Genomic DNA, 22,500 nt, shown 5'->3' with positions numbered 1-22,500 from the left:
AAGGCAGGACGTCTTTTCTAGCAGCTCCTGCCTATATGTGGCAACAGTATTCCGTCCTTGGACGTATCTGGCTCTTATATAGATAGAGAATCGCATCAGCAGTGAGATATCTACTGGATAGATAGAAGGATCCGACCATTTTTCCAGCGACCTTGGCAAAAGGTTTGATGTACGTATTCCATTAAAGATCAGGAGTAAAGGTCAAGCCCAGAAGCCAAGAGGAGAGCCATTCATTTTAATTGATGCCAGATGGGGATCAGAACGTTGATGATGTAAAGATAGAAGCTTGGTTTTAGATGCATTCAAAGTAACCAGCCAGTCCTTTCCCCATTGTACAACGTGATCAAGATCAGAGGAGAGAGAATCGGAGAGAACTTGGTTGTTTACTGTCTTAGATCTGCTACCATAGATGGTAGTGTCGTCAGCAAAAATGTCTACGAATGATGTAAGGATGTGATTTGGAAGATCATTAATGTAGATCAGGAAAAGAGTTGGGCCTAGGATGGACCCCTGAGGGACTCCAGCATTTATACTGTTGCTTTACTGGAATCAAGGTTTTTGATTAGCTTGGAAACATCACATACTGATATTTGTATATCACATAGTGTGTTTTCTGATACAGGAGGAAATATTGGGGGTTGGCGGCCTTGGTCGCAAAGGGTAGAATTGGCTGCAAAGTTCTTGGCAAAGAGTTTGGCTTTGTTTGATGCTGACGAGATTAACTCAGGTCCATTGATGATAGTTGGGATAGAGCACACGCTTCTGTTCAGGATTCTGTTTGCAATTTGCCAAAACTGGTCGGAACCAAGCCGCTGCTCAGCTACTTTGGACTTGACGTACTGAGGATACAACTCTCTTGCGTTCTTTATTACTTTCTTACAATGGTTGCTGGCAGTCCTGAAAGCGGCTTTAGTTTCCATATATCTATCACGTTGGAAGCAGTGGTAAAAGTGATTTCTGTGCGCAATAGCAGCAGCACATTCTGGAGAAAACCATGGCTGGCTGTTTGGTTTTTGCTGGAACTTTTTCGAGGGTATGAAATTGTCTATACCTACAATTAACCATTCCGTCAGATCTGATACTATAGACGACACACCCTTTTTAATCATAGAACGCAGAGGAAGATCCGATATAAATGTACGGAAACTATCCCAGTCAGTCATAGTGTATCGATATACTGTACGATAGAGAGGTACGTCTGAGGACTTATTACATTTCATTTTTATCTTAATTGATACAACTGAGTGGTCGGAAGATCTAAGAGGAGACAGAACGAAAACTGAACATAGCTCGGGGCAAGTTGTGCGAAAAAGGTCTAGGAGACTTGCATACTGGCCGTCATTGTTGAGCACACGGATGGGGCCGTGAACAATCTGAGTGAGGTCATAAGCAATGGAGAAATCATGACAGAATCTCCCCTCATCATCGGTCTTGTTTAAGTGGGTCAACCATTCCACATTGTGAACATTGAAGTCTCCACATACGTGAATGTTAGCTGAAGGATATGCTGATAGAAATTGGTCAATTTTCTTAGATATGCTTTTAAAGATAGTAACTCCGCTGTTATGGGAGCGATAGAGAGTAAATATAAATGTCGTAGTGTGAGCTAGTGCTACTCGGAAGCACATATAGGGTAAGTTAGGATCTTCCCTGGAGATGTCTCTACCACATGGAAAGCCATCTTTTATATAGGCACATATTCCATGCCCATGGCGATCTTGGGGGTCAGATTTGAAGTTAGGTTAGAGTATCCTTTAATTACGATCTCATTTAGGGAAATAGTCTGTCCAATTCCAGTTTCGCTTAAAAATAAAAGGTCTGGTTTAGTCTCCTGTAATTGGGCTTCAACCTCTGGAAGGTTAGAACGTAGACCCCTGATGTTGGAGTAGGACACATGGTAGTGGGGGTCTACGTTGGAAGTTTCAGATCCGGGTTTAATCGTGTATTTTTTATTGAAACTTGTCATGATGGAATTTTGGAGTTTGTGGATTAGGTCGTCAGACTTGCTTAGAGCAGGACAGAGAGGGGAAACAAAGAGAGAAAAGTAACGAAGATGTTTTTTTGTAGCACATGATAAGGTAAAGCCGTAACAATTACCCACTAGTATGGCATCGAGAGGCCCCACCAGAGACTACTGCATGGTCCAGAATCCATTTACCAAATGGCAATACAGCAGTCCCAGTACTTTGCGCCTGGTGATAGGACAGCCTCCTTAGTGGTTAATCCAAGGTTCGGTCCATGACTATTAGGCGGATAACGTCAGCCCAGATAAAACGTTTACCTCCAGCACCCTTACTAGTGACATGGCTACAAGGATAGACATAGCACAGAAAATTTCCGTCATCTCTGTCGACTGTTCACGCAAAATACTGCCACCTAGAATACAGCTTTTTCTTCTCCCTTTGTCATAAAAATCACTCATTAAAATATGAGGACTGAGTGACAAATAAAGAGAAGCGAGAGTAACGGGAGCTGCCGACAATGCTTCCACAAAACGTTCTCTACTCTCCTTTAAAAAAATCTATAAAGTATTGTACTTAATAAAAGTCCAACTGGCGAGTTTTTTTAAAGGGAACGTATGGTGATAGATTCACCTCTCACGAATTAACAATGAATACAATTTCCTAATCTGTTCATGCAATCAACATGGTAGATATAATAAACATTTATGACGAGAAAACGATATCATTAAATAAAACAATCAGGAGATAAAAATATAAATTAAGCACTGAAATTAAATGTAGTTATTAATATTAGAAATTAAACATAAAAATTAAAATACACTTATCTCGAACACGCATTCGTCTCCAGAGTGCAAACTGATTTGAGGAGACTTTTAGCTTTAATATCAGCGTCCCAAAAGACTTTTTTTTTATTAACCGTTAAAACAAACACGTGATCGCTTTCTGAATTTTTGCGAGTGACGTTTAAGAAATTGCGATATAAGAGAACAGGGGGCGGGTCTTCTGAAATTCAACTAGTGCCGTTATAAGTAAAATTCAACATAAAATTATGTTTCATCAAATACTTTTGTATGCAAGATCCGATCCCGCATTTGCTAATTCCTACCCTCTGATGAGAAGGAAAGTATTTCTTCGAAACTTCGCGGATTAAGGACTATCTACTTATCAAATGTTTCCTTTTCAGATTAAATATGTTTATAACTCTTTTTTAAAGTGTTTTTTAACATGTTTTATTAACTGTTTGCTCGTATTATAAGCTCTATCTCCTATTTGGTTTTATCGAGCTTTTACATCTGGCTGAGATAACTTTATAAATATTAATTCTTTCATATTTATAATATACTTTAGCTTTACCATTTTGGATAATGTTTTTAAATTTAATTGTAATTTATATATATATATATATATATATATATATATATATATATATATATATATATATATAAGGTGGCCCTGGATATGACCTTAAACTATATCCAGTGGTGAGGCCCTCAGCTTGCCGGCTTTGGGGAGTGTGAAGCCACCCTTTAATTGTCATTGCTCCCAGGTCCACTCTGGCCCGAAGTGGTAGTATCTGTTAGGGTCCCAACTATGGATTCGGCATTAAATAACCTGAAAAGAATTGATACGCCGTAAAACAAAAACAACCAAACCAATCAAATAAGGCAGAAGATAAAAAGTTTACTAGCCAAAAGCAAATGTAAACTTCATTCTAATATAAATAAAAAAGCTCAATACGACAACCGTGGAATGTGGAGGTCGGCATAAGAAATATAAATGAAAACCATATATTTTATTTTACACTAGCGGGGCTACCCGGCTTTGCTGGGGACGGTACAAACAATGAGAAAATTGAAGTTGATTTTGAATATAATTTTTATTCTTTGGAGAGAGGAATTTTTGATCTCTATGTATCATTTGCTATTTCGAGCAAAATAATATGTTACATACCCTAAGACGGCTATTACACATGTATAAAATAATTGTACAGGACAGGCAATTTACAGAATGTATATGAAATAATTTTAACTTTTTGGGACGGGTAATTTACAACACATTTAAAATATGTTTACCTACCTTCGGACGGGTAATTTATATATATATATATATATATATATATATATATTTTAATTATTTTTTACTATAATAATTAAATACCTACAGACACTAGTGTTTCATCCTTTCGGGAATCTTCAGTGCAGGGTGTGACGATTACTACCAGTCGAACGATTCGAACCCCGTATCACGAGACATCTCTGGCTCGATTAACGGAGACCTAATCCATTCGGCTACCATTAACCGCTTGATATAACGTTGAATTTTAAAGATCTTAATTGTAAGTGTTCATTTACGCCAGACAGACAGTGATCTAATCGTTATACGATGATCTACGCATAAGAGCTAAATTGACCGACTTTTAATTCAACTGAAAGTGCTCAACGATAAGAAACGAATTTCTTAAAGGGGCTGTCATAATTATTTTTTACTATAATAATTAAATACCTAAAGACACTAGTGTTTCGTCCTTTCGGGAATCTTCAGTGCAGGGTGTCACGATTACTACCAGTCGAACGATTCGAACCCCGTATCACGAGACATCTCTAGCTCGCTTAGCGGAGACCTAATCCATTCGGCTACCATTAACCGCTTGAAATAACGTTGAATTTTAAACATCTTAATTTTAAGTGTTCATTTACGCCAGACAGACAGTGATCTAATCGTTATACGACGATCTACGCATAAGAGCTAGATTGACCGACTTTAATTTAACTGAAAGTGCTTAACGATAAGAAAAGAATTTCTTAAAGGGGCTGTCATAATATATATATATATATATATATATATATATATATATATATATATATATATGAAACAATTGAACATACTCTCGACAGGTATTGTACAATATATATGAAATAATTTCTCTTTCTACCAAGGCTACCATAATTTTAAGAAAATTGAAATCATTTTTAGGAGATGGATCATTAGGATTTCCAAATTAATACATAAATACATTGTGTTGGTAAATGAGTTCGCAACCCTTGCTTCACCATAAATTTCAACGTTAGGTTGTATGAAAAATAATGCTATTTTTAGAAGATGTCTCAGCAAGTTTTTTTAAAATTAATCCATAAGTACAGAATTACGTGATTAGACAACCCTTGCTTCATAATTAAATTCCACATGACTCTGTTTCATTTTTCCCCACTGCTTACAACCAATTTTTTTGGATAAAAGACGTCAGTTTCGGAAGATTACTCAGTAGGCTTTACAAACAAAAAACAAATATGTTGAGAAGCGTTGTGATTAGGCAACCCTTGCTTCACTACAAAATTCCACATTACTATGTTCTTTCCTTCCCTACTACTGACACAATCATTTTAAGTGAAATGATATCATTTCCTGGCCATAACTCGGCAGGTATTACAAATAATTACATAAATGCATTGACGCGAATGATTAGGCAACTTTTACTTTACAACAATTTTCAATATTAATGTAGTTCTCCCCGCTTCCTACCACAACCACCAACAACACATTAGTAAGAGAAATGATGTCATTTCCGGAATATGATTCCATAGTTATTCCATATTTTTGAAATATGACATTGTCGGAGATTACACCACTCCAAAATGGACATTAATCTCTCGAGCCCCACCACAAAAGTGAAGGTTTGTTAATTCATAGAGAACTCCATTGCACGTTAAAAAGCAACATAATCATGTCTTTCTACTCACCATTACAACTGTGACGTCATTCCCCGAAGTTAACATTGAAAATTCAGAAAAATATTGTTAACCACCTACAGAAACTGATAAATTGTCTGGGCTTATTTTATTACAAACACACTAATCATTTAATTCACATTTCATTATTTTTAATAATTCTTGGATATGTTACTAATTTCGACAATCATTTTTCATAATTGTAATCATGTGTCTTTCTACTACCACTATAACTGTGACGTCATTCCCCGAAGTTAACATTGAAAATTCAGAAAAATATTGTTCACCACTTACAGAAAATGATAAATTATCTGGGCTTTCATTACAAACGCAGCACTCAATTAACTCACATTTCATTATTTTTCAAAATTCTTGGATATGTTACTTATTTCGACAATCATTTTCCATCATTTTAACCCACATTATCGTTCCCCCTCTTACGAAAAATAATAACTTTGATGTATTGTCTGGGTTGATTATTTCATTACAAACACACCGACCAATTAACTCATATTTTATCATTTTTCAAAATTCTTGGATATGTTACTTATTCCGACAATCATTTTTCATAATTTCAACCCACGTTATCACATCCTCCTTGCGAAAATAATAACTCTGATATATTGTCTGGCTTTATTATTTCATTACAAACACACCAATCACACTAACATTTCATTATTTTTCATAATCCTTGGATATGTTACTGATATCGACAATATTTTTCATAATTGTAACACAATTATCGCCCGCTGCCCTTACGAAAATAATAACTTTGATATACTGTTTAGTTTGATGATTTCATTGAAAAAACACAAATAAATTAACCCACAATTTATCATTTTTCATAATTCTTGGATATGTTACTAACTTCGACAATCGTTTTTGATATTTGTATCCCACGTTATCGCCCCCTACTTTACGAAAATAATAACTTTGATATATTGTCTGGACCGATTATTTCAATGCAAATGGACAAATAAATTAACTCACATGTCATCATTTTTCATAATTCTTGGAATGCTACTAATTTCGACAATCATTTTTTTAATCATTTCAACCCACATTGTCACCCCACTTACAAAAATAATAACTTTGATATAGTGTCTTGGTTGTTTATTTCATTACAAGATATGTTACTAATCTCGACAATCATTTTTCATAATTTTAACCTACATTATGGCCACCCCTTACGAAAAGTGATAACTTTAATATATTGTCTGGGTCGATTATTTAATTACAAACGCACCAATCAATTAACATTGCATCATTTTTCGTAATCCCTGGACATGTTGGTAATTTTGACAGTAATTTTTATAATTGTAATCCACATTATCGCCCCTCCCCGTACGAAAATAATAACATTGACATATTGTCTGGCTTTATTATTTCATTACAAACGCACCCCTCAATTAACTACCATTTCATTATATTTCATAATTCTTGGATATGTTACTAATTTTGACGATCATTTTTCATCAGTTTAACCTCTATTATCTTAAAATATATTTTAGTTTGTATTTTTTTTAGAATGTCGTAATGTCTGGTAGAAAACTATATTTCGCTTACTTTGCCTTTTCACTAACATCAAAGTGTAGTATATGTTCTGACGCGAAATCATCCACTTCCCCCCTCTCCATAAACAGAAAAAGTGGTGGTAATGCTTGGGAGAATTAACTACACCCTAACCTCACCTAAAAAAAGAAAGTTTGGTAATCCCTGGCGGCCTCCAGAGTACTTTTTAATTCTCTCGTTCATTGCAACGTAATCACACCTTTGAGTTTACACAGGCAAAAAGTAGTTAAATTTATTTCAAATAAACCGCGCCGGAGACGTCTTGAATCTGCGCTTATCGCAATTTCAAGCACTATTAAACAACGTGGAGGTTTCTATAACATAGCGCCATTAATAAGGAAACTGTTATTAAAAGAACATTATTTAACTGTAGACACAGGTTAACTTTCTCACACCATTCAAACACTCCCTGTAACAATTAACACATAATCTCAATCAATAAATTACATAAAAAACACTCATTTCATTTCATTTCTGTTACAAACCTATATTTGAATTTCAACAGATATATATTTTTTTCCAATAAGAATATTAACTGCGTTTCATAGTTTTAAAATTACATTAACGACTATATGACGTCCTTTTTGAATTTCCAACGTCTTTTTCCGTTTCTCTGAAATAGAACTGCGTCACATTGTGCACGTGAAACATTTTCAAATATTATGTACTGGTATTTTTTGTTTCTTAATCTCATTCATCCAGAGAAAGTCTCAAAATAAAGACGAAACGTTGATGAACACATAATACGGTTTGTTCCTTGTTATTTTCTCTCTCTCTCTCTCTCTCTCTCTCTCTCTCTCTATATATATATATATATATATATATATATATATATATATATAGAGAGAGAGAGAGAGAGAGAAAGATAGATAGATAGACAGATAGATATAGATATATGGAGTGATGGAATTATTTTTATCCCGCATAGTAATCTGAAGTAATATTTACTTTGCGTGGAAGGCCAGATTGTCCACATATGAAAAACTGACCTTCCGTGAAATTGAATTTTTCGAGCGACAAAAGGTTTGTATTTGCTTAATAGAAGTTACTAGCAGGGGGATCCGAATTTACCCGGCATTGAATGTTTCACGCATCCATATTTTTATCGTCATCGAAATCGGCCATTTTTTCAATCAAATCATCACGAGAAAAATCTATACCTGCTTCCCTGCAGTGACTTAGTCAATGCTACATTGTTTCTACATTGCACTGTAGAGAACCTACTCTTGATGTTATAAAATTATTTCATATACAACAGTTTAAATAAAAATTTTAAATGCAGAAGTCAAGTATCATGGTTAATTGTTCTCTAAATAGAAACATTTATTTCGAACGCGCCCTTATTATATCAATTAACTTCTGTAACTTTATATGACTAGCCTTCTTGCTTATTCAGTGATAATGATTTGAATTTAACTTGGAAACGAAAGGGTCAAGTATAATTGTTTAATGAGGCTTTAAACAAAAACATTAATTTCGAACGCACCTCTGTCATATAAACGAAACTTCAGTGATTTTATATGACGGGCTTTTTTGTTGTGTTGTAAGAACACATTCTCAAATGCACTTGTGCTGTTAGCTGTATAAGATGTTTACTTTGTTAAAAATCGACTCTTTCTTCTTCCCTATGCTTTTTCGATTATTGGTTATCACTACATATCGAATAAATTTTAATACAAATCAATCTAAGAATACTTCAATATACATTAAATACATTTGCGTGAATTTTCATAAAAATCGGCCCAGCCGTTGCCGTGTCTATAGAGAACGACTTACACACACACACACACACACACACACACACACACACACACACACACACACACATACACACACACACACACACATTCATGCAAACATTAACTTTTACGAGGAATGACGCACCTTTTCCACGTGATGTTACCTTAAGTAATTAAAAGAAGCTGGATACTCCACCAGACTAGATAAATTCTTGTCCTTGAATTCCACAAAATCAAGAGACAAAAATGGAAGATATACTACAACATATGGTTTATTGGGGACAGGGAAATTATGTTCTCAATTTCTTTACTAACTCAGTGTTTGAGCGATACGGAACTTTAATGGAACATTCGAATATCTATGTATCTCATATAGAGTTCAACTGTTAGCTGCAGGTATTGGACCCCTTGATTTCTGAGAACTGATTGAAGTAAAATATAACCAAAGAGCAAACGCACACACAACAAAACTTTTTATATAATAGTAGATTATAAAACTAAAAAAACATGTGATATTTTCCGAACATCAAAAATGTTCTAGGTAGAAAAACAAACGTGGTCATTTGTGAATACCATTTGGTGATCTGGTCGTTAAAACCTAATCCATAACGTTTACAAAAAGATATTTAAATGTTGAAACAACTTTTAATTTTTCGCTACTTATTTTAATGCATAGTTATGTGAGTACAATTTGTCGGGTGTTGGCGGGTACATCACTTCACTTTTTATTATGTTAATCTACAGTCCGAATTTGTGTGCTGTACCTAAGAAACAGTTTACTATTCTTTCAAGCGGTAGAGAGTTCACAGGCGTGCAGTTCGAAGAAAGAAGCTTTGTTCATGGAATCTACGTTTAGATTTAGGCACAGATAAAGAGTGGGGAAATTTACTGACAGTGGTTTCAGCTAGATGGGTGGTTTTCGTGAAAGATTGTGCCAGGGGAATCAGAGAGTGGAGCACAGACGAACACTTCCCATGGAAAGAACGATAAAATAAAGACAGGCTCGCAACGTCTCTTCTGTGAGAGAAAGGTTGAAGGAAAGAGAAAAGGGCATCCCCCACTAAGCTACGAAATCTATTTTGTACTCTGTCAAGGCAGGATAGGCTGTTTTTATTAGCTCCTGTCCAGATGTGGCAGCAGTATTCAATCCTTGGACGTCCTTTTTGTTTATATAGATAGAGAATTACATCAGTAGTGAAGTATCTTCTGGAGCGGTAGAAAGATCCCACTATTTTTCCAGTGACCTTACAACAAACTTGATGTGCGTGTTCCATTTTTCTGGACTTTTTTCCGCTTTATGCGCCATCAGGGCGTTATTCACCTCGAATAATAGCTCGGTCATCAGTTCTATACAGGTCTTGGTAATCGCCCCTATATGAGCAAGTTTAAAGAGTTGCTATCTGTATTTCCTGCTAATTTTGAAAGGCTATTAGTAATAGTGTAAATAAGTTTGGCGCCAATACACATCCTTGGTGTGCTTCATGATTTATCTCGATCAGCAGACATTTTAAGGGGCACCACTGCTTCTCCTGGAAAGAGACTCTTCAAGAAAAGGTAAACAAATGCTCGCTTAAACTCAAATCTGTCTTAAACCGTGGGAAGTAGATTTCCGCACAAGCAGTCGATATAGTAGATTGGTTGGTTGGTTGGTTTTTTTTACGGCATATCAATCCTTTTCAGATTATTTAATGCCGAATTCAATGATTTTGAAGAAAAGTTTTTTAATAGAATATATTTGTTGTTTTCACGTCGGTTTCTATTTAACCCATAGTTGGGACCCTAACAGGTACTATCACTCCGGGTCAGAGTGGACCTGGGAACAATGGTAATTTAAGGGTGGCTCCACCTTCCCCAAAACCCGCAAGCTGGGGCTTCACCATCGGATATAGTTTAAGGTCATATCCAGGACCTCGATATAATAGAATACAAAACAAAGGCAAAAACAAATGCGAGTACAGCTCTTGCAAATATGGAAGTACTCGTGCTGTTTGGGTTTCAGTTGACTTCCCTACAACTTTTCTGAATATCACAATCTGAAAGTTTTCTCCTGATACCCTTATCCTTTCTGGATTTGGTGTTAGAGTTGTTCACGAATTAAGTCAAGGTTTTTAGGTCCCTTTTCAGCAATGTCATTAGATATTTGATGCACCCTCCTTCTGCGAGTTCAGATACAGTCCTTTGCTTTTCATTAACTTTCAATCGTCTGTTTTCTGGCATTGCAAGAGATCTGTGATGGAAAGTATTAATTCTTTGATAAAAAAATGCTTTGAATTTGTTAATATCTCATGAATTTGAATAAAACTTTGGAAAAATAACTAACCTTTAGTGATACAATTTCAAAATGTTTCTTACTTAGTGAAAAATTGATATTGTATAAATCTGCAACAAAGCAATCGACACAGTTTATACGTCATTCTTATAGATGTGAAGCTCTTTGCCGATGTGTATTTGACATTACATTCATAATAAAACTTATTTTGTTGTGAGTATTTTATTCATTAGCATGTGTGACACCTCTTTGTCAGGCCATATCGTTGAACAATAGAGAACCTCCTGATGGCATGACTTAATAAGTGACATGAATACTTCAGTTGCCTATATATATATATATATATATATATATATATATGCGTGTATATATATACATATAAATATGTGCGTGTATATATATATATATATATATATATATATATATATATATAGGAGAGATAGATAGATAGCTAGATAGATTGACAGAATTTCTATATGCTGAGATGAATATTGAAGAAAAAGTTTCACCTGCTGCAAAAATAAGTGATAAAGTGATACTTTTTTTTTGCAAAAGATGACTTTGCTAACATGTTCTTTACAATGCCATTCTAATTAACTATAGATCGCATGCCATCATGAACCTATCACAAAAGAGGAAACGGGCAACTTCTGTCGAAGGTCATTATGAAATCAATTCATCAGATACAAAAGGTATCGTCTACACACTCCATCATTCAAACTTTGAAAGAATTTGCTGATGGCTTCCGCTAGACACAGTCACAGCTTCATTTTAAGATCTGACATTTTACTATGTTATATATATATATATATATATATATGAACAGAAAATATATTCACGAACGCTATAAACTATCATACAATTTGAAACAATGTAGTTAAACGATAAGAACGCACATAAAAATTGCCGACTATGCGAGTTATATATCTATATGTCTATAAAAAGAGAGAATGCGTGTGAGGACACTTGTCAATCTACATACTCAACGGAGTTTTGAATCTACAGACTAGAATTTGGTATATAGGGTATTCAGACATGTGGACAACTTTTTATTCGGTTTTTACCCTGAAAAAAATTCCAGCTGTTCAAGGGGCAAAATTTTTTTTTAAATTATACTTCTCTGGCATCGGATATGTTAGTTCGTCAATTGTTTCACGACTGCGCATACGCTGTCGGTAAACACAACATATTCCTTTTGTTTAGAATAACTTGGTTTGACAACAAATTTTACGAGTTGGGTCAAGCTGGTCTAAAGGTCAGCGTACTTATCTCACTGTCTTTGGGTTTGGGTTTAGATCTAAGCTCGAATAATATTTTGTTAATTTTTACTTACAAGAAATGAACTTTATATATTATTTTAATTGGAATTCATTATTGAGATGAGTATTATTTATGTTAATTATCAAAGGCTTACTTGACCGAAACGTGGTGAGACGACAACTCCGGATAGCAGTGAATTCTGAGGATGCAGTTAGGAGATTCGAAGTTCCTATCCGTCGCGGTTACCACCTGATGAAGGCCAGAGGAAAAGTTGGCCGAAACATCGTGAAACAACAACTACTTAAGATGAGAATAATAGTCATCAATAAATAATTTAATAAGAAATGAACGATTCAGAAAAAAAAAACATAATACTCGCATGAACATGTTTCAGTTCTTTCGGTTTTTTACTTTATTTTTAAAAAACAATTTAACGTTACGTTTAGTGACTACGGTATTTCTGCTTATAATAAATAAGAGTCTGCATAAATTAGAATATAATATTTATGAGTGTTTTACAGCTGAGTAATACCAGCGGTTACCTATATTATCCGTAAAGACTAAACCAATCGCATAATCGCATCTTTTAGGGTGTCGCTCAATAGGCACATCTTTGTATTGGCTAATTCAAAAATCGGTTTTCCCCTTCTTATGTCCATTTATCACAGAATAAACCTCGCTAGTCTCTCTCTACTCGATCTCTATTTTCATGGTCAGAGCTCGATTTAGTTATAAGTAGGGCTATGTCAAATAGATATTTTTTTCATTGTTTTGATTCTCGAGTATATATCTGACGCAGTTAGATGCAGTTAATCATCGGATATCAACGGATACACACTCGAAAGTCAAAGAAACTAAAAGAATACGCCGTTGTCCTAGCCCTTGCTATAAGTCAGTTATCCCTTTGCAAAATATTCATAGCAAGGACTTGCATTTCTACATGAAAGGAAAGTAACCTGCTTTACTGTCCCTCGTGTGTCAGAGATCTTTCACGAGAGCTTTTTTTAATTTAATTATTAATTAAATGCAGCTTATTCACACATGTTTCGTTGAATACCGAAAGATCATTAAACAAGCACTAATAAACTAATGCATGTGTCTCAATATATATATATATATATATATATATATATATATATATATATATATATATATATCTTCTATCTATAGTATAAAGCTGAATGTGTGTATGTGTGTGTCTGTGTGTGGTCACGAATAGGCTCCTATATGGTTGACTATTTAAAAAAAAAAACTGATTACATATAAAGATAGAAGATGTGTCGAGACACAGAAATGGATAGGTTTGATCTTGCAGAACAGTGGTTCATTAAAATTGTGGGATCTGCGTTCGCGCCCGGTCCACAAATTATGGAAAAAAAAATCAAAAAATTAAAAAAAAAACGTTTACAAGTGTTTTTGATATAGATGTACAGAAGAATACTTAAATAAGTATGTTTTAACTTATATAGGGATGGTATAATAAAATTGTGGGGTTTGCGTTCGCGCCTGGCCTCCATAGAATGGAAATAGGCACAAACTTTAACAAAGACTTATCGTATCTATCTGCGTAAGTAGACTTTGATAATTATGTTTCCGTTTGAATAAATATGGTATAATAAAATTATGGGGTGCTTGTTCGCGCCTGACCTCCATAGAATGGAAATATGTCACAAAGTTTTTTTTAATATAGATCCACAGAATATTGTGATAAGTGTTTCAGTGTGAAAAGGTATGGTGAAATAAATTATGGGGTTTATCTATTTTATTTTTACTTTCATCATATTTTTCTTTGGTTTTGATACCCCCAAATTCGAAGCTATCTCTTTACAACCCTTCCTTTTCATGACCTATCATACTTTCATAAATCAGAGTCCATTTTCTGTAGGCTATTTTTGAACGCAGTCAACGACGGGTACTTTTGCTAGTATATATATATATATATATATATATATATATATATATATATATAAGAGCAAATAGTTAATAAAACATGTTAAAAACACTGGAAAAGAGTTAAAAAGTTTATAAATATATATATACACACACACACACACACACACATATATATATATATATATATATATATATATATATAGTGAGAACGCGTGCCTGTGTTAGGATAAGTGCCAACCTATACACTAAGGGGCTCAACAGATTTTTATCTGTTTGTAAAATGTTTCACGACAACGCAGGCGCGATGATGATATGTGACAGATTTTATTTTGTGTTAAGAATAAGATTGAAAATGCTTTTAAAAGATCGTGCAAGCTGACCTAATGGCTATCGCACTTGATTTACTGTCCTTATGTTTTGTTTCGATCCGAACTCTAGTATTTTTTTACTTACAAGAAGTGAATTGTTTAAAAAGAAAAAAAAAACATTATACTCGCAAGCATGTATCTCAGTTTCTGTATGAATAAAAAATTACTATTTATGCGTGTTTTTCGACCGGGCAGCGTCTGGGGCCTTGCTAGTATATATATATATATATATATATATATATATATATATATATATATATATGGTAAACTGGTAATTAGTAAAAACCTGAAGAGAGTGCTGAATGCTATTGCAGAAAGGTAAGGTCTGACGAGGCTGTTAGATCGGAAACACGGTCCAACATCCGAAACATATGTAACCAAACAGATAAAACGGTAATAAAAAATAAAACACACACACACACACCCACACACGCATATATATATATATATATATATATATATATATATATATATATATGATTCCGTATGTAAAAACAATGTATTATTTTTAAGTCATATTGTTATAAAAACTATGTTTATCCTTTATTTAACTGGTTAATTGAAGAAAAAAGTAACATTAAAATGTTTGATATCTGAGTTATATATCCGACTTGAAAAAAATTATCAGGTCGATGCAAACAATTTTGTCGGTATGTATAACATGCATTATAACCCTTGCATTTTTATACATTTAGGAAGCTGGCGATTGTATCGAGGTTAACGGCACAGTCTGTCGACCTGAGTTTCCCTAGTTCGAATCCAGTTCGTTCCACAAAAATCACTTTCACTTTTGACAACCGTTTCCTCGCGCGTAAACATCTGATTTTATTCCATAAATAATTCTAACTAGAGTAATATCGGGGAAACCAATACCAACAATATAATTTTAGGATTTATGCTCATGATTATGTATGTTGTTGTTACTTAAACATATCACCTTGATTATTTTATCACATGTCCCATCCTCCATATTCTCCTGGCATAGCTCCATCGGATTATCGTTTATTTCGGGGATTCCACGAGCATTTAAATGGCTTTAAGTTAATATCAAGGGATTGAACATGAGTTAGACTCATATCTCACATCAAAACCTTTGGGATTTTACAAGCGAAAAAAATATACGCTCGTTGATAGATAATATCGAATTTTAGAGAACACAGCTTAATGATATTATATTAAAAAGATTATTCAGTTTTAATTTTCAAGATCTAATTTTGAATCGGCAAAATCTTTTGCGTCGACCCAATATATGACTGCGTTTTATATATTTTTTCTTAGAAACAATAAATACTACCAGAGGCGCCCGGCCTTACCAGGGCGTAAAATTCGCTTAAATATAATATTTCATTTTATGCCGATTTCATATATATATATTATTATACAGCCAATTATCTATTAATTATTATATATTATATTGTAGTGATTTCAAAAGTAAAAACAAATATATATTTGGAAGCTATCAGCTTGAATCGAAACCGAAACAAAAAATATGAAGAATTCTTGATGATATTATTTATTACAAGATTCAAGCAAGCAAAGATGGCCGGGTGGTCTACAGATTTTTATAATAACACGTGAAGCATGCATAGTTCCTCGTGAGTGCACAGTACAAGAGGCATAAAAAATGACAAAGTTCAGGATTTGCACTATCCCAATTTAGCCCCCAAAATCCCCAAGGGGACGTCAAATCCTGGTGAAAATGAACAACTGGTGCAGTTTTAAGCCTTAACATATGTAAATTTAACTTCTACACCATGCCAAAAAAGAAATGACGAATTCCATCATTTGCCGCCCCTATTTAACCCCAAATCTTCACAAAACCTTAACATATTTAAAATGAGTTTAGTACCATGCAAAACTGCCAAGTAGACATACACGGAAAAATTTTGACAAATATGGTAAAATAGTCCCAAGGATTGAGTGTTTTTCTTAGCCCAAAAAGAGTTATCGCGAAGTATAGATAAACAAACTTGTATAGAAATCAGTTAGTTACAACTTTTCAGAAAGTGTTATAGAAATTCAAGGCATCCCTTTTTTTTAATATGCATAAAAGTGTCAATTTTAGCCATTTTAATCCGGAATGCACCGCTTGGGAGGCAATTGGAGTTTTCCCGGAAAATCGGTTCTGTTATATTTTTACTCATATCATGCTTAATGTTTCTGCACAATTTAAAAATATATTCCAATGTGTAGTTATTGAGGAAAGTGTGGACAAACGAACGGACAAGGGACCAAAAACAGTAATTTCTACATGATATGCATTTTACTACAGTAGTAAAAATGTAAAACAATTATTTTTTCATATCGTTTTACAAAGAAAAATCGGTGATGCCTTTTTTTCGTATTGCGCTTGTAAATTGCCATCACAAAATAAGTAATTACCTTTTTCTGACTCCTGTAAACAGATCCAGTGAACCTTGAACATAGTTCTCATGACCTATACACATGGAAAAACATCGATCGATGGGAGCTTTGAAGAATAAGGCGGCCATTGACCTTTTGTTCTACAAGAAATTATGCAATCACGAAACATTCTTTTAGACATTTCTAGTGTTTGAGAAGATCTATCCATCTCTTTTATGATTGAATAACCATATAGACGCATGTAGTCTTCTTAGATCATCGGAGTTAAGAAAGGTTAAATCTGGTCAGTATTAGAGTGGTTGCTATTTGGAATACCAGACCCTGTATATGAGAGAATAACAAAACCTTGCAAATAAATAGCACAAAATCTGCAGACACGAATGCTGTTATCTTCCTTAACCAAACTATACATGTTACTGGTAACGGTTTGTGAAGTAACTTCCTTCTTAATAGAAACACATATTACTGGTAACGGTTTGTGAAGTAACTTCCTTCTTAATAGAAACACATGTTACTGGTAACGGTTTGTGAAGTAACTTCCTTCTTAATAGAAACACATTTTACTGTTAACGGTTTGTGAATTAACTTTCTTCTTAATAGAAACACATGTTACTGGTAACGGTTTGTGAATTAACTTCATTCTTAATAGAAACACATGTTACTGGTAACGGTTTGTGAATTAACTTCCTTCTTAATAGAAACACATATTACTAGTAACGGTTTGTTAAGTAGCTTCCTTCTTAATAGTAACGCATATAATTGTTAACGGTTTGTGAATTAACTTCCTTCTTAATAGAAAGCCGTCTAAAACCGACAAATGTTAATGGCGCACAATCCATGTTTTCATGTAAACCAATTCGTTTGGAATGAAACACATTGGATTTGTTCCAGTTAAACATATGTATTCAAATATTTAAATTTATAGTCCAGTAATAATTGCCAGGATAGTCTCTATAAATCATCCCTTCACAATGACTACATGTGTCACATGGTTTAGATTTAATGTGAAATAGCCCCTAGACATCACAATGATGCCTAAGGCTTGACTCAAACAACTTGTTAAAAATCGTCGTAATCAGCATTTACTATAAAAGGCGCATCAGACGATCGACCAGTAACCATCTTCTCTGCACAAGAGATCTAATAAACCCAAAAATATGGAGGTAATACTGTGGAAGATAGCTTCGCAATCAGAACTTAAATATCGACTCGTAGCTGAAGGGCATGGCGAAGTTGTTCGGTTCTATAATTGTTTGATTGTTGCCAAATCGATCGCTATATTCATTTGCCGTCTCTCTCTCCCCGTTGAAAATAAAATACAATCGCATGACAATTATGGCTAAAGGCGAAGTCTTCGTATTACTATTTTTAGAGTTGGACTTCCGGCATAAAACGTGTTGCTATCACTAAATATATGTTTAAAAAAACACTTACTGTTAGTAGCAGATTCATCCACTGTATCCTCCAATTGGCTTGGCTGAATTCCAATTACAAACACGACCTGATAAGCAAAAAAAAAAAAAAATGAAAATTGTATAAACGCATTAATGAATAGGCAAAACCGATTCAGTTTTATTGGGAGAAAAAAATATAACGTTTTATTATAGCATTGCAAAATTTTCCCTGGAGTTTTAAATTAATGCCAACCTGAAAAATGCAAATATATTTTTAGTATTTTATGCTCATTTATTATTATATACTAATTGTTAAAGTCTGTCAATGTCTAAAAATGCTTAAATGGATATATTCAATCATGTACTGCTCCCATTGACAATTTTGCGGTTCGCATCACATCCGCTAAGACACAACCCGATCTAACGTCGGATGCACTAGATCGTCTCATTGAATGAAATCAGATTGTTCTGACAGTTTCGGGTTTTTTAAAGTCTTTTTAACGACACGTCAGCAGGCATCGACCAATGAGCTGAAAAACAACCGTGCAATCGTGAAAAATACGATAAAAAATTTCCAAGCTACTTTTCGGTTTCTCCTTCGCCTCATTTCTTATTAAACTCTTTTCCAGATCTCTGATCTATTTAGACACATCCATTTAGGCCCAACTAGCATTTTATTTGTTATTCATGTTAAACACGAGATATTAGTGCTATACACCATTGTAAATCGAACTTTAGTTATTATATCTGTAAATGTTATGGTATTTTAATAAAATACTGGATGGATAGTAATCAAAGGCATCGTAATGGCTACGTGTAAATTCGCTACTACAGGGAGATGTAATAGAGGGCAACACTTTTTTCTGCGTTGCTCCACTTGATCTTGATTCTAATTTTGCAATGCTGATTGTTAAGCAAGAAAGGCTCAAACACTATTTCGTAGGTCTTCGGCATGACTCGATAGATTTCGGAACCGCAGTCTCTCGATCTATTAACACACACTTTAACCATTATCTCAATTCTCATCGGTCATATTATAGATTTAGTTACCGGAGGTAAAGGCGATTAGCGTTCTAGTATCATTTCAAATTCATGTTATATTGTCGGATTATGTATAACCTGAAGGGATTTATTTTTATGTACGTATGTTATGTACACGTGTATACATTCTGTGTGTATGTAATGGTTGTATCAAATTATGCGGATTTTACGTTGTCGGTGGCAGGCAACAATCTTATAGACGTGTAGCAGTTAACAAACTATTTACTATAAGCGGATTAATGCCCGGTGCCAAAATGATTCGGTCACACTGACCAATCGGTTGGCAGGGCGCATTGATTTAAGCTGTCCCCTTAAGGACTATTTTTAGCCCTTTGGGATCTCCGCTGCGATCGCCAGAGAGACGTCAGTAAGCGACCTATACAGACCTCTCTCACTCACCTCTCCCACTGCTACTTGTTGACGATTGCAGTCTGATGGCAGACGGCACCTTCAAATAGACAAAATTGTGTATCACTGCCCATATGAGCATTGAAGTCAACCAAGACAAAAAGCTTATCCTGTATACAGACCGATCTGTTCGCGTAAAGATGAGTAAAACCTCTCTTTTAGCTCATCAGATTAATTAAGTGTATGTGCATAGCAACTCAAAAATGTGGCATATTTGTCCTTTCCTACTGCAGATTAACGTTTCTCAGAACTTGGTTTTCCAATCCAATACAAAGTGTATCCATCTTCAACTTCCTCTAACTGTTCTGTATCAGCAAACCTAGTTTCAGAAAGAGCTGCATCAGAAATTCTATGATGCCTTAACACACGTGCTATGATAGCGGTTTTTCATTAAGGCTTCTTTTTGTAATGCAAGAGTGTCTTACATTCCAAGTCGCAATGAACATATTTGTTTCTATTCTTGATTTGGGTGCAAATATTAGATGCCCAGACATCTGCACCTGATGACAGGGACAAGAGCAAGTAAACAATTTTTAGGTCACCTTTTATAGACTCCCTCCCCTTGAAGAGGAAAGCAGTGCCATCCTATAAAGGACTGCTTTGTTATGAAAGGAGGACACGACTCACACACTTATTTGCGGGTGTTGTGGAAAACGGCCATCTACCTTCCACCACCTATGTGCAATGTTCATGCTCGGACCTCATTCACCTGTTCCCGTCACAATCCCATCATCGCCACAGGATTTATTGATTTATTATTAGTTTAAAAAAAAGCACATATCGATGTACCAAACCTTAGGCTTAAATGAGTGAAAATGGTTTACTGAACAACCGGCACTTTGATTTGTTTTAAGTGGTCATTGCTTGTGCTGAACAAAGAACACTCTCTCCATCGGATTAACATGGTCTGTACAAGTGCACACATGTGCCACACGTCAGATGATAAAACGATCGCAGGATTTTCTTGTAAGAGTGTTCCATCTCCTAGATCAGTTGTGAGCCAACACTAAAGGGCCTGATCCACCCTGGTAAGCTTTCTGTGCAGCTGGGTACCATACCAGTTATTTCTTGGTCCTTGACTCTAACTGTTAGTTCAGTCTGGTGGGCACATTGCTTAGCGATGCCTTACCAACACCGTCCCCTCACAAAGTTTGGCAGGCCTGCTGAGACCAGTACCCAGGGTATAGCTCTTGGAGCTAGCAAGTGAGAGATTTGGGAGATGAGTGACGACCACTGATCTTTGTCCACCCTATTGGGTGCAGCAGTCAAAGATTCAAATGTACTACCTCTACCCAGAGCCCTCTATAACTTATATATATATATATATATATATATATATATATATATATATATATATATATATATATATTATTTTTTGAAAGTTGCACGTTAATCTACTTTCTTTCTTATCAGTGAGGAGAATACCATCCGATGAAAATATTGGAGATGTCCCACTTAAAATGGAACCAAACACCCCCTTGAGGTTTTGGTAGAATGATTTAAAATCACACCTATCCGCCGTATCTTGTAAGGCCTCAGCTTTCTGTTCCCACCAGTTTTGTTTCATTTTCCGGAGCCAAATAGACTTTTGTGCAGACTGTGCTTGACCTCCTTTATGCTGATGACTGTGCTCTTGTCACTCATAGTCTTGATGACATGCAGAACATCCTCAATAGCTTTATTTGGTGCATATAAGGCCTTCGGTCTTACAATTACCATAAAAAGATTGAAATTATTCACCAGCCAAAACCAAACGCTACGTCCTTTTCCCAACCAGTGGTATATGTTGATGGTGAAGCTTTGAAAACAGTATCTTCTTTTACATACCTCGGATCTGTTGTGTCTAATGATGCTAAATTTGAAAAGGACATCCAATGTAGAATTAATAAAGCTAGTGAGGCATTTGGTAGGTTGCGACACAGACTCTGGAACAGCCACGATGTGTCTCTAAAAGTAAAGGTGGCAGTCTACAAATCTGTTGTTCTGCCTACTCTTCTGTATGGTGCCGAAACGTGGATCTTGTACCGCAAGCATATAAATCAGCTTGACTCCTTCCATATGAGATGCCTGCGTTTTATTTGTAATGTTGGATGGCAGGATCGTGTTCCGAATAGTGAATTACTGGAGAGATGTGAAATCACTGGTATTGAATCATTTTTGATCAGGATACAAATGCGGTGGTCGGGTCATCTTGCAAGAGCTCCTAAGCAACTTTTTATGGGTAACTGACAAATTCTTGCCGTCCAATAGGGCGTCCCCTGCTTCGTTACAAAGATAAACTAAAAGACAGCCTGAAACGTTGTGGAATTTCTCTGAGTTCATGGGAGAGTGCAGCAGGGGATCGCAGAGAATAGAGTAAGATGCGTTTCCTGGGAACCAAAGAATTTGAACATAACCACCTTTGTAATAGGGACGCCCTTCGTGCAAATATCAAGGCAAAGCACAAGAAAAATCCACCTAAAAATGAATATTATGCCATTGTGGTTTCAGAGCATGCAGCAAA

General features: G+C 35.1%; 1 long non-coding RNA gene across 1 annotated transcript in view; it reads right to left on the bottom strand.

Annotated features, from left to right (window-relative positions):
- Window positions 1–22,500, bottom strand: part of LOC145278090 (uncharacterized) — a 1,008,060-nt gene that overhangs the window by 330,485 nt on the left and 655,075 nt on the right. Inside the window, exon 3 of the long non-coding RNA XR_013868333.1 lies at window positions 18,589–18,655. This is a non-coding gene — a long non-coding RNA (uncharacterized LOC145278090). The remainder of the gene's footprint in view (window positions 1–18,588; window positions 18,656–22,500) is intronic.

This window comes from Euprymna scolopes, chromosome 6 (assembly GCF_053919585.1).
Source record: "Euprymna scolopes isolate OS-2025 chromosome 6, ASM5391958v1, whole genome shotgun sequence".
Classification (NCBI taxonomy): Eukaryota; Metazoa; Mollusca; class Cephalopoda; order Sepiida; family Sepiolidae; genus Euprymna; species Euprymna scolopes.
The sequence above is the reverse complement of the archived record's forward strand: the minus strand, read 5'-3'. Positions and strand labels throughout refer to the sequence as shown.